We start from the raw sequence: 11,222 nt of genomic DNA on the forward strand, positions 1-11,222 counted from the left end.
CTGACCCACAGTCTTTTTTCATAACCATTTAACTCTGTATTTTCATGAATTTGACATTTTTACATACCATATGTGAGTTCACATGTTATTTGCCTTTCTATATTAGTCTTGTTTCTCTTAACATAGTGTTCTACAGCTCAACCATTTTGTTGCAAATCCCATGATTTCTGTCTTTGTATGCCTGATTAGTGTTACATTGAGTGTATACATGAGATTCATTAATACATTTATCTTACAGGAAATAATTTGATTCCATATCTTGGCTACTATTGATAATGCTGCTAGGGTAATAAGAAAGCCCCTCAAGTTTACATATTGATTTCAAATCATTTTGTAAGACCTAAGTCTCACTTCTACTCCACAAGCGTGAACTGCTGAAAAGGCCTCCAGGATGCTGGCTCCTAAAACCCAGTGAGGATCTGGGAGCTCCACTGAGGAACAAGAAACCCAGGAAGGAACTCACCAGGCTAGATGGTAAATAGACCTTTATTAGTCTGGCCAGAAGGCACTCCCAGAGCCAGGTAGCTCAGAGAGGCAACTACTCAGGGGCTGAGGTGCTTTTTATAGGGTTTTTCTAAACAAAAAGTTCAAACATAGGTCAGAGCATTCACAGAACTACTAGAGGACAAGATTCCAAACACACTGCTTATCTTATGCAGGAAATATCACCTTTTTTCATACCATTTGCCCCTGGGCAGGCTGTTAACTAAGATAGCAGTTAGCATATGAAGAAGCACAGCTTCTGGCCTATTAGCATGGAGTCACTTTAGCTTATTCAAGTCTTACAATCCCCACTGATTTTAGGTAGGATCAAATCCTTGATTCATCATTTTACTTAAATTTTTAGCTAAGGGATCATAGCAATTTGTAAAGGCATCTCTTAGACAGCTACGTTGGGATTAGGATCCCCAGAGTACATAAAGGTCACATATTTTTATCATCTGTAGGCTCATAAATTCTTAATTTAGAAGCATAATAGCTCATAACAGTTTGACACAATATAAAAGTCTGTATCTTGATTGTAGTTTTCATTCTTGAGCAGTGCATAGACACACTAGCTTCTGGTGTGATGAGAGCAGGGCTTTGAGGGAATTGCCTCCTGGTGTCAGAACCTGTGGAATTCTTTTTTATTCTAGAGTGGTGGTAGCTGAGCTTCAGCTACCTTGACAGCTGTGGGAGTAACCATAAGTGACTCATATGGACCTTTCTATATAGGTCAGAAAGGGGTCCTTTTTAAAATTTTAACATAAACTCAGTCCTGCAGTTTTATCAGATGGGCAAGAGTTAGCACAGAAAGGTCCTCTTTATTTTTAATTTATCATTGAATATTTTGAAATATTTGTCCAATTCTAACAGCTGTGATTCCATACTGGATAAGCCCAGTTGAGATAATTGTATAAGGTCTCTCAAGATATAGGGTGGCCTTTCAAATAAGACCTCATATGGGCAGAACCCAGTATGACTTGGGTATTTCTTATTTTAAAGAAGGCCAAAGGGAGCTGATCAATTCATAACCTGGTGTTATCTGACAATATTTACCTTATAATTTATAATTTTTAACCTTATAAGAACTCTGCGGTCAATAGGTAGTATAACAGTTTAGCTGGATCTTGTATAACCTCTGTTACAAATGCTGGCCCATTGTCACTGTCTATGGAGAGAGGCAGACCAATCCTTGGAACTTTTTAAAAATAAAATCTTGTATACATCAGGCCATCCAGAAAAAGTACAAACCCATACTAATACATATTTATAACCTTTGAAGGGGGTGGGTATAATCATCTGAAGTTTCTCTTTAGCTACCCTTTTGGCTTATCTGTCTACCTTAGCATTGGCATTTGTTACTGTATCTTTTCTTTCTTGAATTATTATAGCCACTTTTTCAAGTTTTCACATTGCCTCAAATAACTACATTATATCTTGTTTATTTTTAATAAGTTTGCCCTCTGCTGTGAGAAGACCATACTTTTATAGACTGTGTCATAGATATACCAAGTGGCAAACAGGAATCTGTATAAACATTTACCCTCTTTTGTTTTGCACATCAGAGAGCCTGTATGAGTGCCCATAGTTCTGCTCATTGAGTTGACCATCCAGTAGCGAGAGGTCCTGCTTGGACCACTTTATCTTCAATCATCTCTACACAGCCAGCATAGTGTATCGAATTTTCCATGAAGGGGCTCTCATCCCTGAACAGGATAGAATCAGGCTCAGGCAGCGGGTCTTTCTACAGATGTAGATGACTGGAGAACAATTCCTCAGTGACCCTGAGGCAGTTGTGGTCAGTGGGCCAGGTTCCATGGGCAAAAAAGTAGCAGTGTTTAAGGTTTTAACTGGAGCAAAATATAAGTGGGGATTCTCACAGATGAGTGCCTGATATTATGTGACTCTATTATGTGAGAGCTATCAATGTCCTGTTATTGAATAGTTCTAATAGGCATGGGGAAACCGAATAATTTATTTTTTTCTAATGTTATCTGGTCAGTTTCCTCAATTAGCATTACTGCAGCTTCCAGGGCTTTATAAACAAGGGAACTATCTCTTCACTGCTGGATCTAAACTCTAAAATAAATACATCACTGGCTCTTTCTATGGACCTACTCCTTCAATGAGCACTCTTAAAGCAGTATGATTTCTTTTAGTCAGGTAAAAAACTAAAAGGCTGGGTCACATTTAGGATCCCTGATACAGGGGCCAGCAGTGTTAGTTTTAGCTGTTTAAATGTCTCTTGGTCTTTATCTTATAATAATTACTGTCTTTCTGGGCCCTTTAAAGACTTGTATATAGAGAATTTAGATCCTGTAAAAAACGTTTTATCCCAAAAATTCTCTCATCTGTTTCAAGTCCTTTTATTTCTGAACAGCATAAACTTTATATCTTGTCTCCTGAAGCAGAACCAATAGTCTTTTAATACCCTGTTTTTATCCATTTAGTATATCTAAAAATTAACAACAATCATTTTATGTGTGAAACCTTATGTCCCTTAATCTAATTATGTATTAAAACCATTTTAATAAAATCTCAACTATTTTTTCACAGAAATCCTATTTTGAAAATTAGCACCAAAAACACATCACAGTAACATATTTAAACTCCAACTTTTTGATGATAACCAATGTAAAAATTTTATAACAACATATTTAGCCATGTTTACTGGGGGTATATCTACTCAGAAGGCCATTAGTGAATAAATAATATATTTTTTTTAATAGCAGGCATCTATCTAGACCTGAGTTTATACTTAATTATCTTGACAAAATTTTAACTTATAAAACAAGGTTATAGAAATTAACAAATTATTAGTATCCTTGCTGTCATTTCAGTCAAAATATAATTGGACAAACTTTTTAAACAATTGGGCACAGACAAACATATAAGACCATTTATGAAGCTATAATATACTCAAATCTATTTGGCCAATTGAATTATAAAATCTTTCTTGTTTTCTTTTGTTTTTGGTACTGGGAGTTGAACTTGGGTCTTTGTGCTTTTGAGGCAGGTGGCAGCACCACTGAGTTAAATAAATCCCCAGTCCTAAAACCTCTTTTACTTAAGACTATTTAAAACCTTTGCAGATTAACAGATCTCATAGCATTAGAATCAAAAGGAATGAAAGCTCTTTGTTACTATAAAAGTAAACATGTAACAAACTTGAAATCAAAAAGCAAACATAGTTTTTTTTGTTAAATCATTTTTATATACCTTTTTTTACATATTTAAGCCTTCTGGTCTTGTATATCTTTTTTTATATCTTTTTAACAAGACAAACATACAAAATCCTTTAATATCAAAAGTATATCTCTTTTACCTATAGTTTTCCTAGTTTTTGTCTCATTTATTATTAACCTTTTATAACAATCATTAGCTGTTAAAATCTTAGTGTTCTTTTTCTGTTTTCAGATTGTTACATCTTAAAATTTGACTGGCTGCCTATAGAACAGTTTTAACCTTGAGTTTTTATCAACAAAGTACAAAAGAACAAATTAACCCTATAACTGCAATTCAAGAATTTGTAATGTACAAGAAGTGTTTTAAGCAAATCCAATTACACTTAATTTAAATTGAAACAAAGACATATTTATCAAATAGTTAAAAATCTTAACTTGATTTTTCTCGTAAAAATCTCGATTTCTGGTAAAATGCAACTGCAGTTTTTTTTCCTCCTATATTTTGTCTTTCCTTTTTTTTAACCTGATTTTAATCCATCAGATATTTATTTTCTCATTTTACTTCTTTCTAATCTTACTGTAAGCCCTTTTTTTCTTTTCTCTGAGTCCCATCATGCTTTCCCATCTGCAATCTCCAGTGCAGTAAAGCTACAACAATCTTGTTCTTCCCCTACCTCTTTCATACCTTTTATCTTAGCAATGCAGGGAGGGGAGGCAGCTCAACCTATTCCAAAGGGGAAACACTGCAAATTGCCTGCAACGACATCACATTTTTCTGAGAGAGTCAAGTTTACCATGGGAAAACAGCAGATTTAGCAAGTAGGTGTTCTAAGACCAAAACTAAATAGTTCTCACTAGCTGCTGATTACCATAGAGCAGAAGCTTGAGCAGCTCTTGAGCACACAAGGCTCCTCAAGTTGTCAAAGTCTCAGGTGAACAAAACAAAGGAAGATAACTTTCCTTTTGTCTAGAATTTTTTTTTGAAGGGGGGGCAAGTCTGGCTTAGCTGAGACCATAATTCATAAAGTTTCTTAAGCATCTTTGGTTGTAGTTTTATCTTATAGTCCCCCATAAAATCTTTATCAAAATTTTGAATTATGCATTTAAGAATAGTTGGTTTAGTATTAGCATATTCCATGACTATTAGATATTCTCTTGTCTGATGATGTATAACAAAGGGTTTGGTGCCACTCGAGAGGATGGCCTCATTTATTCCTGGAGAGCAAGTGCCCTCTCCCTTTGTTTTGGTGTACAGATGAGGCTACCGATGCTGATGGCTTTCCTAGCTCATTTCACTCACTCTGCTAACTAAGTCTCTTTTATATACACAGTCACACAAGAAGTTAACACATTCCCTCCCTGGGTCCCCTTACAAAGACAAACTAGGGAGCAACCCAGGGGATCTCACCATTCAGATAGCCAATTTTACTCTTTTGCCTTCTTTTTGTTCTGCTACCAGTGAGCTGCATTCTGAATCCTAAAAAGGGAAATCAGGATATCTGGAGGGCATGACTCTTCCCTTCCAAGGAGGCAGACAGTCACTGTCTCCAGTGGGACTCAGGTTGAGGCCCAACATGGGCATGTCAGTTATCCCTTCCCATCCAATGCAGCCAGATGCTCTTCATAAGTTTGGACCCAAATATTTATATAAGGAAATTGGTCAGGGTGGCTGGGGAACCTGGTGACTTTTTCCCATACAGCCCGACAGAGGACAGGTTCAAAGGAGCCCTTGGCTGGCCATTCCAATTGACACAAGGAGCGGAGTTTTTATGAGAGAATTTAACCCTGTAATCATCCTCCTACTCAGGGGAAAAAAAAATTTAAAATTAGTGAGAAAGCAATCCAACGGGGTGTTCTTGAAGCCAGATCCTCCCATCCCTATAACAAGGAAAACACAAAGTTAACACACAACAGACAAGACATTGACAAGACAAACAGGCACCACAAAAAAACAGTTTTGATTCTGCCCAGAGTCCTCATCAGGGCTGGGGTGAGGGGAGGCTTCCCAACTCATCAGCAACCTCGATCCTAATAACAGAGTGTTGCAACCAGGAAGGAACTCACCAGGCCAGATGGTAAACAGACCTTTATTAGTCGGCCAGAAGGCACTCCCAGAGCCAGGTAGCTCAGAGAGGAAACTACTCAGGGGCTGAGGTGCTTTTTATAGGGCTTTTCTAAACAAAAAGTTCAAACATAGGTCAGGGCATTCACAGAACTACCAGAGGACAAGATTCCAAACACACTGTATATTTTATGCAGAAAATGTCACCTTTTGTCATACCATTTGCCCCTGGGCAGGCTGTTAACCAAGTTAACAATTAGCATATAAAGAAGCACAGTCTCTGGCCTATAGCATGGAGTAACTTTAGCTTATTCATGTCTTAAAATTTGCATAAACATACCTTAGAGGGAATTTAAATTTGTATAGCAGTTTGATTTCTATTTTTTTACAAAATTTGATAATGCCTCCTTATATTAATTTATACTGCAAGACTTGAATAGGCTAAAGTGACTCCATGCTAATAGGCCAGACTGTGCTTCTTCATATGCTAATTGCTACCTTGGTTAACAGCCCACCCAGGGGCAAATGGTTTGACCAAAGGTAACCCTAGAACATTTCCTGCATAAGATAAGCAATGTGTTTGCAGTCTTGTTCTGTGAATTCCCTGACTCTTTGTTTAGAAAAACCTTATAAAAAGTACCTCAGCCCCTGAGCAGTTGCCTCTCTGAGCCACCTGTCTCTGGGAGTGCCATCTGGCCAGACTAATAAAGGTCACTTTACAGTCTAGCCTGGTGTGTTCCTTCCTGGGTTTCTCATTCTCTGTCCAGCTCCTGGAGCCTCGCTGGGTGTTGGGCCCAGCATTGTGGAGGTCTTTTTGGCTGTTCACGCTCCGTGGATTGGAAGTGAGACTTTAGGTCTGACAATACTTAAAGTAATAGTGTTCAATGCTCTTTTTATTTTTGATTTGTATTAATTTATTTATTGTATTGGGGATCAAACTCAGGAACTTGCTAGGGAAGTGAGGTGCCACTGAGATAAATCTGTAGCCATCAGTGTTCATTTTTAGAAGTCCTCATCAACACTTTTCATCCTTCATCTAAGTAGAACAGAGTGGGGGGTTCTCTTGTTGGAATGAAAGAAAATGAAATGATTGGTGGTGTCATCCTGGGGACAAGCTGTCAATATTTTTCTCAAAACATACCCTACATTAGTCATCAGGCAGCCCAATTCAAACACACATTTAATTATTTCTACCTAGCACTACAATATAAAAATTGCACAATATAATACTTTTTTATTTTTGTAAAATAATATTGTGGGCTCTCATACCTACAGAAAGAATATCAAGATGAAATGAAACAGCATCTTAAAACACAAAGCTCATGTGAAAATTAGAAAGCCCTCAGTAATTCCTGATTTAATTACTGCCCTAGTCCTCTCATGCTTACCACCACCTTCAGAATCCCTATGCAGTGCTCAAAAAACAGTTCAGAGGAACCTCCATTCTGCATCCTGGTCCAGATGCCTGGTGGAAGTAAACAGTGTGCACAAGAAGCTAAGACTGAATAAGATTTCTGTACATCAGACCACAAGTGGGAACATAAAAATCAGTTCTAATAACAGGAAATTTCCCCATTTGTGTCCTCCCATCTGGCAACCCAAACTATCCTACTTGTCCCTATGATGAGGAATTAACATTTCTGATGATCCTTTCTCCCTCCATTGTCTCCATCTAACTGAAGGGCTAGAGGAACAGCCCCATCACTGATTGTTATAAGACCTTGGGGGTTCAAGGCCCAGAGCTCATAATTTGCCAAATAGGTGATGCCCTCCTAACTTCTAAGTTCTTTATATTACTGGTGCAAGAAGAGGAAAGAAGATGCATGTGCCCTAAAATGAGTAGACTCCTGCTTTGCAAAAATATTCTGTGTAATATTCAGTGTTTCTTGTTTTTATTACATATATGAATTGCATATATTAATAATAATCATAGTTACATTTAGCTACATGCACAGATTATTAATTTCTCATACTGAAGAATCATTATTCCCCTGTTTCTCCCACTCTAACTCCCATTCCCAGAGATTCTACCCATATATTTTTAGGATGAATTTGTTTACTTTCCACATATGAGGCAGAACATTCAACACTAGTTTTTCTTCAACCAGATCATGTTTTGAACTCATCTGTATTTTATTTCCATCACTATGATAAAATATATATTGAAATTCTTTGTTCACCATTTACAAGGGCACAGTCCAATGGCCCAAAAATTAAATTTGGTTTGTTTGTTTGTTTTTTGGAGGCTCCTCTGGGCACTTTTCACCACCCTGTTCTGTAGGCTGTAGATAAAGGGATTCAGCATGGGAGTCACAGGAGTGTACATCACTGGGGCCATTGTACCTCTTCTGGGAGATTTTGATACAAAGGAACTAGTGTACACTTAGTACAATAAGCAAACAACTGATGGATGGGATCCACAGGTGGAAAACGCTTTGCACTTCCCATCTGATGATTCAATTCTTGAAATAGTAATGAGAGCAGTCTATGTAATGTTACACCTCTGCCTGGTTCTAACCAAGAATAATAATGAAACACAATCCCTATGTTAAATTTGAGGTTAAGGTGGGGTCTCTATCCTCAGCTTTGACATGAACACAGAGTCACGTAGGAGCTCTGCAAGACAACCATGGAGGAGGCACAGATGGGAGCCCACCAAACTGGAGCAATCAGCCTAAAGGACTAGAGGCACAGGCTGATTGCTGACTATTATTCACATGTCCTTATTTCTTCTAGATGCAGAACAAATAATTAGTCAAGTTTTTCTACATCCTCCAAATATCTAGGGATTTCTTAATATAAGCAGAAGAAGAACATAAAAGAAACGTTATCTCATTCTATTCAGCAGAAAGCTTATGAATAATTTCCATTTATTGCCTGTTTATTGTATTAGTGCATATTAATTGTATACATCACAGTGACCCAGGGTAACATCTTGCTACATGAATACAATGTGCATTTATCATAGCCAAGAATTATTTTTCCACTCTCACTCCTTTTCCAACACCCATCCCAGAGCTTCTCCCTCTAACTTCAGGTACAGTTTGTGTAGCTGCTGCATATGAGAAGGAAAACCAGTGCTAAGATTTCTGTGTCTCCTTTGTTTTTTGGAAAACCCACCTGCATTTGTTTTTATGATTTAGTGTGGCAAAATATACACAACATTAACATTTGCAGAATTTTTATGTTCATGGTTCAATAGTATTAATTAAGTTGTGTTATTTTTCAGCCACATATAAATAGCCACATAAATTTTTCATCCTCCAAAACTAAAGATTTGTATACATTTAAAAGCTTTTTTTTTTTTTTTTTTAATTTCTCTACCTGCCAATCTTGACTGCCTGCTCTGGGCTATGAAACATGATGAAGAGGTAAAGTCCACAAACTGTAAGCACAGTGCCCCAAAAAGCCAGATTTATACTTCTACTTGTTTAGCTTTTCCAATCTGTACTCCAAGTGGATGCCAAACTCTTCTGATTACACAAATGTGAACTATTTCACAGCATTTGCAATGCACTTGTTCCTCAAACTGTCACTCTAGAAAGTCATCATGGGATGGCCAATTTGTACATCCCTGAGGTCCATGCCCCATGTTTGGAAAAATATGGTCCAGCTGGAACAGTATACACTCCAAGTCCTGTTCCATAAATTAAGCAAACTGTTTGTGAGGCATACAGGTGGAGCAGGCTCTATAAGTCCTGCCTGATGCTGGGTTTCTCAAAATGGAAGAAGTAATATCATGGAAAAAGTAAAAGATACCTGAGTTAAGAAGATGGAAGCAATAAAGTGTATGGTGGAATGTTTGATAAAAATATCAGAACAGGCAACACGAAGGAGCAGAGGGAGTTTCCATAAAAAACTGTCACTTTTCACATCTGCAGTATGTCAGCTGTGAGACACTCAAGTAGTGCAGCAGTAAGTTTAAAAGACGGAAAAAAGATGTCAGTTCTAAGCCACAACAATGAGAGTTCATGATCACCTGGTAACACAAAGGGTAACAAATGGTTACAAAGCAGTACAACTATCATTGTCAGAGGTATGTATTTTATACATACAGAAATGAAATAAAGACAGATTTCATCTAGCATTAAGGACCATCTAAAGAGCCAAAAATTTAATTGGAATAAGTGAGAACATGATTAATGAGAAACACATACACATATTAAAAACATACAAAAATTACAAGAGTTTTAGAAATAGTAGAAATGAAGGAACATATCTGTTAGGGGGAAAGGAAGCCACAGTATTAAACTTGACAGGGTTTACCTAAAAACTCACAATGTATAGTTACTTCTGAACTCCTTGGTCCATGAAAGACAAGAGGCTGCTCTGCTGAGGAGCCTACCCAGGGCCCCCTTCACATCCTTGTTCCTCAGTCTGTAGATGAAGGGGTTCAGCATGGGGGTCACCAGAGTGTACATCACAGAGGTGATCATGCTTGCTTGGGAACAATGGGTCGCAGCTGAACTAAGGTACACCCGGAGTGCTGTTCCATAGAACAAGAAGACCATGCAGAGGTGAGATCCACAGGTAGAAAATGCTTTATACCTGCTTGCAGAGGAGGACATCCTCAGTAAGGAGGAGATAATCCTAGTGTAAGAGAAGATGATCCCCATCACAGGAAACACACAGAACAGGATTGCTGCTACAAGCAAGACAACATTATTGATAAAAGTATCCGAGCTTGCCACCTTGATAACCTGAGGTAATTCACAGAAGAAATGAGGGATCTTAGTGCCTATATGGAAGGTCAGTGGCTTCACCAGTAGAATATGCACAGGGGCAAAAGAGTTAATTATGAGCCAAGACAGTAGAACCAAGAGACTACAGTGTCATGGGTTCATAATGACCATGTAGTTCAGGGGGTAACAGATAGCTACAAAATGATCATAGGCCATTATGGTGAGGAGAAGATCATCCGTTGCAGAAAAAAACCATTAAAAAATACACTTGAGTCAGGCACTCCCTGTAGGAGATGTCTTTGCTGTGTGCCTGGATGTTCACCAGCATCTTGGGGACTGAGGAAGAGATGAAACAGATATCCACAAAGGACAAGTTGGAGAGGAAAAAGTACATGGGGGTGTGGAGGTGGGAGTCACAGCTGACAGCCAGGACAATGAGCAGGTTCCTGAGCAATGCAAGCAGATAAATGGACAGGGACAATCCAAAGAGAAAGGGCTGCAATTTAGGATCCTCTGAGAGACCCAGGAGGATGAACTGTGATGATCCTGTGTGGTTTGCTGCTTCCATGTTAATAGTTTTCCACCTGAGAAATAAGAAAATGTTTTAAAAACATCTAAACAAAACTCAAGTAGCTATCAATTCACATTATGACCCTTGTGTTGATATCCCACTCACCTCATGATTCCTGCTCTGCACAGTAATGCCTATAGACAATGGGAGCTCATCTCATTTTTAACTATTTGTAATTTTTCAAGCTTTTGAATTGGCCAAAATATCTAGTGTTTTACATCTTCTCACTTCATTGTCCT

General features: G+C 38.0%; 1 pseudogene; it reads right to left on the bottom strand.

The window, feature by feature from the left end:
* Positions 1-10,004: 10,004 nt before the first annotated feature.
* LOC109118291 lies at positions 10,005-10,980 on the bottom strand (annotated as a pseudogene).
* Between the last annotated feature and the right edge of the window lie 242 nt (positions 10,981-11,222).

This window comes from Fukomys damarensis, unplaced genomic scaffold, assembly GCF_012274545.1.
Source record: "Fukomys damarensis isolate Sample0158 unplaced genomic scaffold, DMR_v1.0_HiC HiC_scaffold_37, whole genome shotgun sequence".
In the NCBI taxonomy this organism is placed as follows: domain Eukaryota; kingdom Metazoa; phylum Chordata; class Mammalia; order Rodentia; family Bathyergidae; genus Fukomys; species Fukomys damarensis.